This window comes from Emys orbicularis, chromosome 11 (genome assembly GCF_028017835.1).
Source record: "Emys orbicularis isolate rEmyOrb1 chromosome 11, rEmyOrb1.hap1, whole genome shotgun sequence".
In the NCBI taxonomy this organism is placed as follows: domain Eukaryota; kingdom Metazoa; phylum Chordata; order Testudines; family Emydidae; genus Emys; species Emys orbicularis.
The window spans coordinates 72,295,593-72,303,061 of NC_088693.1; positions in this window are offsets into that span (position 1 = coordinate 72,295,593).

The following is a 7,469-nucleotide window of genomic DNA, read 5'->3' on the forward strand; positions in this document are numbered from 1 at the left end:
TTTTTTTTTTTAATCCTCATTGCTCAGTGTTTGGCCCCAGGCCTTATGTGGGACACACTATTCAAGCCATCCTTTGAGTACAGAATTATTAATTTCCTTAAAGCTTTTCTATGGTGCTCATCACTATAGTATCTGAGTACTACACACAAATTAATGAACTTATCTTCACCACACCCCTGTGAGAGGAGTGTGTATTATCCTCATTTTATAACTGGGGAGCTGAGGCAGAGATGAAGGTCAAAAGTTTCTACTAATTTTGGGTGGCCAATTTGAGACACCTAGGACCTGATTTTTCAGAGTACTTAGCATTATATAGCACTTTATATGTTCAAGCTACAGCTCCCATTAACTCCAGTTGCAGCTATGAATGCTCAGCACTTCTGGAAATCAGCCCCTGGCATATCAAGTTAGAAACCCAGAAAATGAGGAAAACTCCATTGGTAACCATCTGTGAAAAGTTTGGTTGAAGTGACTCGCCCAGCATCACACAGGAACTCTGCAGCATATGTAGCAGAATCCAGTTCTGCAGAGCAGCATTCAACTGCCTTAATCACGAGACCCTCCTTTTTTTTCCCTGCCAACCCCTGCTTAATTCATTACCCACCTGCCAACTTCTGCAACAAATCAGGCAGATGCCCTACAGACAGCAGGCTCCTTCACAACACAACCCTGATTCACCTCCTGAGCTGGTCCATCCTGAGCACTGAACGAAGCAGGGGTCCTGTGGCAAAATTAGCAGGTGGACATGTAAATAACTTCTGTGTCGTAACGCCTATGCATAAGGGGGCTGAATGAAGGCTGCACAGGAAACCATAATCCTGGCATTTCTTGCTTGTGAGTGTTTGACTTTGCAACCAAAATCATGTTCTTTTAATGTAGTTTTTTGTGCAATATGTATATATATTGTATGAATGTCTATACATACACAACTATTATAACACATATTATACACATAGAACCTATATACACACATACATATTAGATTATCAGAGTACAAACTATATACATAGAAACTAATGTATTTATAACATGCATAATGATTAAATATAGCATTTATAGTAAGAGATAGCTTAAAGTTCTTGTGCGATATCATAGGATTTTAAGTAGCACAAACACTGTTCAATTCTACATTAGCCGTATATTTAAAACTATCACTCAAACATACCATTTGACACAGAACAAATATATGGAATATATACGTAGCTACGTAAAAACTTAAATTCCTTTTTTAATGAAGGAATATTATCTAAATAAAAACAGATTCAGGATTCATATTTCTCAGATGAAGCAGCTGAAATGCACAATGACAAAATTCATAGAATCATAGAATATCAGGGTTGGAAGGGACCTCAGGAGGTCATCTAGCCCAACCCCCTGCTCAAAGCAGGACCAAGCAAGACTATAGTGTGCTATAGATTCTCTATGTACATTAGACAGTCACTGGTACAGTCTTAAATGTGCACTAAGAATGAAAAATATTACTTACTTCTCTCTGCATGGTTAGGAGACATTCATGTCCTTTTCAATCAGTTCTGTGAACTATGGAAGGAACATTTCCCCCCTAGAAAAACAGACAGTAATTCCTATCAACCTGAATCTGAAATCCAGATTAAATTGAAATCCTCTCTCTGTGAGGATTAAGTGACCATTAAGTGCCTTGAAAATGGTGGTGTTTCAAATTCTGCTGCACAATGGATAATATCTGTATTTTAAATACCAACCAACAAACACTCGTCATTTCAATACTATATTGAGATGCAGGTGATAATTTTCCAAACCAAAATCTACTCTCCTCCCTTGTAACACTCGATCTATCGGATAAATGTTATTGTAATCTGTTTTGTTTCTGTGGCTAAATCAACCCATGCACTCCACTCCCTGCCATTATAATTTTTCAATACCTGCAAAGGTGGCACCTATGACTGTCCACCACCTCTCATCATGGAAACACTGATTTATGGCCAACATGTTAAGTCATGCAGAGAAAGGAACATACATTATTAGGAACACAGGGATTGCCAGACTGGATCAGACCCAAGGTCCGTCTAGCCCAGTGTCCTGTCACTAACAGTGGCCAGCATCAGCTGATTTGTAAGAACCCCACAGTAGTAGATGTGGGATAATCAGATTACGGCTGAAGCACCAGGTTTAATATCTCTTCCAAGATTTTTGCTGCCACTGGTTAAGACAACTCCAGATGTTCTTGATATGGGCAACTCTTTATCAGCATTCTACCAATTAGGAGTGCACCAGAGTTTAGTAGAGTTCAGGGGCCCAGCTACAGGCTGGTTGGGAGGCAAAAAGTGAAAATAGAGGACATGCACCAAAGGTAGTAACTTCCCAAGCAACAGATTAACAGAACAGGGCAGCCAGGCAAAGAGGAACCACAGAGCATTTGAACCATACTCTGAAAGATTCTTTGGCCAACCAAGGAGCCTGTGCAAAGGAGAAATAGGCAGGAGCTAGGGAATGGAGAGGTCCTGAGATGCCTGACAGGCCTGGGTCTGCATTTCAGTGATCCAGTCACTCACAGAGGCCTCGTTTACATCCGAGAGAAATTACTTCAATCACCTTGCCAAGTACAGATGGAAAAAAGGCATCTTTGGCTACCACCACCATCTCAGAAGTGAGGGTCGGAGATCCAGTAGAACCCCTCATTGTGACCCACTTGGACCAAGTGAGCAAATCCCATGAAAGAATAGCAGCAGGCACCCCAGCATCCTGCCCCCCCCCCCAGATACTTTCCCTCACCCACCTAGCATCACTCAGTCCCTCTCTGCGAGGCACTGGGAGAGGGAGAAGGAGAGGGAGCTTGATAATAATATGGTTCCAAGAGAGGAATGCTAAGAAAAGCAACAAATATTGCGGGATTTGTGACAAAAATCACGAGAGTTGCTACAGTACTTTACAGTGGTCTAGGGACTGGCGATATAAAGTTTGAAAAGTGCTATGAAAATGTGAAATGGTAATTATTATTCGTCCATTTTTCTTATAAAATGTCCCAACTAAATAAGAGCAAACTGCAATTGCTCCTCTTTTCCAGCAGGTGGCAGTGCAGGTTTGGAGAAGTGGTATATTCACGATGGTGACACTTGTATTCGATGTGTGTCCCAAGTCTTAATTCAAGGGACAGCTATAGATTTGTTCTGGAATCGCTATGGGCATAATATAAACCTGACCTACATGTACAGCTATGAGCGATGGGTCACACAATAACAGGAACATTTTTGACTTGTCTTCATTGTCACCTCCCTCCCACCAAAGTGAATGCAGGCACTGGTGCAATTCCCTAATCAACTATCAATAGCAAACTTGCTTTTCTTTCTATAATAATGAAATCTTCAGCCCATACAGGAGGGGTGAAGCTGTACAACCCTGGGGAAGGTGCTAACATAACAGTAGGCTTGAAAGGATTAGATTTTTGTCGGTAAAGGTCGATTTCACTGTACACGTGCAAACTGACAAAAGAAATATTTCCATCACTATTAATTGAAATTTACAGATAACCAAAGTACAAAAAGTGCAGCTTGAGAATTTAGAGTCAAAATCCAGTTTTTAGACTTTTGAATTAGGCTCATTACAAATGGATCAGAAAATGAATAGTAAAAACAGGTATGATTTCTTTATTTAAGGATATTTATTTTGTATATTTTGACATTTGATGTTGACAATTTGTGTTTTAATGGTTTATAAAGCATGAACTTTTTGAATCTCAGTTTCTACTGTCAATAAATAATTGTCTGATTTTCCCCCTCCCATATTTTCATGCAACTGTGAAAATTTAAATTGATACTAGAAAAATAAATGCTTAAAAATAAACATTGATGTCAATTATAAAAAAAAATTGAATTCTACAAGCCTACACAAGAATACTACCACTATGAAATGCCTTGAGTGCTGTGGATGGAAGATGCTAGAGAAGTATGAAGATAATTTGTTATATATCATTAATAAATAATCTATGTCTTGCCTTTGAGTCTCCAAATAGTAATGTGTAAAAAGCAAGGGAAACACTACTAGGTAAATGATCATGTTAACAAGTACAGACATGAAAGATAAGCTAGAATCTCACAGGCCATTTCAGCCACAGCTGTAGTACATTTCTCAAAGACAGTTTGTATAGGAGTTTGTTCCTTCCCCCTCTTCTAGAAGTGCTACTCTGGAGTTTGTGACTTAGCACTTCTAGAAGAGGGGGAAGGAACAAAAAGTCACAAACCCCAGAGTAGCACTTCTAGAAGAGGGGGAGAGAACAAACTTCTATACAAACTAGCTGAACTCAATAGGCACCTACTAAAGGAAAGGGCATGACGACTCTGCAGGGCGTGGGCTGAGTAATAGGAGGATTTGGGCAGGTGGGGGATCTGCAGCGATCTAGTGCACCAAACCTGTGTTTTACGGAAGCCTTGTTATGAAGCAGGAGTAGGGATTGGTCACCAGTCTCAGGAGAAATGGAGGGAGGCCATGAGAGATGCTAGTCCACGAGGTCCCCAATCCCAGAGATCCTCTTCAATGTTGTGCAGAGTGACAGGCCTAGTGCCAGCCCCACTCCACAGCAGGGGCAGGGCCAGGGCGCCAGATTTAGGGTGTTCACTGCACCAAGAGTACAAGGACTGAACGGAGGCTGCCCCTTGCACTAGCATGCCAGTTAGCGAAGATGCAAGGTGTGAGGCCTTTTTTCGGCAGCCATGTTAGGAGAGCAGCAGCCATGAGTCAAGAAGCAGAAAGTCACATCCTCACATTCCATCTAAGTTCCATTAAAACAATGTACTACCGGGCTGTTAAGAAGGCGATCCCGTCCTAATAGTATCCACCATCACCAGATAAAGAAACAGATCTTAAGATGTTTGAAGAAAATTTTGATAACATTCTGTCTGGCAAGGATTCACATATCAACAGTTGTGATTGTGAAATCTATACTTCTTTAATGGTTTGCCTTTATGGTCCCTACTTCTTTATTGTTTATCTGTATGGTTTCAGTCTGATCCTTTGATTGTTTCTGTCTGTTACATAACTCATTTCGCAAGGTTTAAATCAGCTAAGGTGATGGGGTATGATTGGGTGAAGAATTGTTTCGCAGTATGTTAGGATTGGTCAAAGAATTATTTTGCAATACTTCAGTAACACACTTGGTTACGGTATAGCTAAGCAGGACTCAAGTTTCACTGTATAAACTGGGGTCCAAAAGGAAGTTCTTTGGGAACCAACTCCAGGACACAGCCCAAGATCAGAACTGCCAGACCTCAGCACCCTGTCAACTATATCTTGCGGAAGCTGGAGTCCCTGGAAAACCTGATCCTGACTGGCCACCATGAAAAGTTTTTCTGCCTTATTGGGAGTGATGATCATTGTATGCTTAGCATGTGCGTTCTGTTTTGGTAACTGTTAATAAATAGAGGTTAAGGATATTACTGTGTAAGGCTCTTTCACTGGTAAAAGCTCCTGTAAGCCCGTGGAAGGTTATGCTTTGAGCCCTAGGAACAGGGTAAATGTGGGTGCCCTAGAGCGTGCAGGTAAAAAAGGAGGCCTCAGGGCACTTGCCTGCCCCACCCCAGCTCTTGTGCACCTGTTCAGGGCTAGGCACAGCCTAGCCCTTGGCACAATCATTACACATACCGGAAGCACGGATACATCTAAGTCTGAGTTCAGTTTAGCCCCCTTTATTGCTAAGCATCCTACTTAAAGGCAGCAGAAATTTTCCCCATATCAAGTTGGAAAAAAAAAAAAGGCGAAATCCTCGCGCCACTGAAGTCAATGGGAGTTTTGCCAATGACCTTCTGGGAGCCACGATCGGCCGAACCTGCGGACGCGGCAGGTAAACAAACCGGCCCGGCCTGCCTGGGGCTTTCCCTGCACAAGCGGTGGAACAAGTTTGGGAACCACTGGCATAGGGAAATGAGGTATTTTCATATGCAATTTAACTTGCTAGGGTTCATGGTTGCATGGAAAAGTGCTTTTCTGTGCACAGTTCTAGACTCTGTTTTGTTTACTGTGCTCAGCCTGAGTTCAGTCTTGGACTGGAAAGTGGGACACCACACTCTGTCTCAACCAATGATTGCTTTCCGAGCATACAGACTTGCTGTTGTGTGTGTTATGTCGTACAGAAGCCTTGTACGATGGATCCATGACATGGCCTACAGGGCACTGAGCGGAGATCTCCAGCTTTGATTTACCATGAGGCCTTGGGGGCCGGGCGGGGGGCTCTTGGAGTTAAAAATCTATTGGGTTCTGCTTCTAAAGACAAAAGCCGGTGCTTTCCTGCTAAGCCACACCCTTTTCATCTCCTTCCTCCCCTCGCCCGTGGACTGAGCTCCTTTAGTCTCATCTTCTACAGTCCGAATAAAATGTACCAACACGAGCCTGTCAAGCTAACACTCTACATGGCAGTGGACTGTATTACACGAAAACTGGCATCATTGAAACAGAAAAAGTTTCAATGGGGTGCCTGCTGCTATTCTTTTATGGGATTTGCAGTTCTTACTGTGTCCAGAGAAATCCATGCAGTGCCCTGCCCGAGTGTGCCAAAAGGCAGCTGCTAATTGCAGACCACCCTAAGGAACAGACAAGCTTTTGTACATTTTCCCCCCCAACTCAGAAAGGATTAAATTCTTAGTCATTCCTTCCCGGCAGCTGGCTAATTAGCTACCAGTGTTACCCTAGTGCTGCAGCCGCTCGACTTGCTGAATCCCGCTCTGTCCCTTCTCTTCCCCCATCCACCCATAGCCCAAGACCTCAGAATTAGATTGTTCTCATGCTACCTGGCAAATAGCTGCTCTGGAAATATGAAAGCAGATCCAGCCCCTGTCCCTGCAGCCTGAAGGAGGCAGCATTGCCCAGTTCAAAGGGTGCTTGCTGGACTGAGAGTCAGGACACCTAGGTTCTAGTCCAGGGGTCGGCAACCTTTCAGATGTGGTGTGCCAAGTCTTCATTTGTTCACTCTAATAAAGGTTTCACGTGCCAGGAATACATTTTAACGTTTTTAGAAGGTCTCTTTCTATAAGTCTATAATATATAACTAAACTATTGTTGTATGTAAAGTAAATAAGGTTTTTAAAATGTTTAAGAAGCTTCATTTAAAATTAAATTAAAATGCAGAGCCCCCAGGATCAGTGGCCAGGACCTGGGCAGTGTGAGTGCCACTGAAAATCAGCTCGAGTGCCGCCTTTGGCACGCGTGCCATAGGTTGCCTACCCCTGTTCTAGTTCCAACCCTAGCACAGATCTGCTGGGTGACCTGGGGCCAATCTCTTGCCCTCTCTCTGCCTATCTGTAAAGTGGCAATAATAATAATGATGCCTTCCTTCAGAAAGCTCTTTGTGATGTGTAGATGTAAATCACGACATCAAAGCATGTGTGACTCTCAGTGAAAGTCTGGTCTTTTAGCCAGAGCTGGTTCCAGCATGCTGTAAAATTCTGCTGATGTGGGGATGGATCTGAGCCAGCTGCCTTGCTTTGATTGTGGCTAAACCAGAG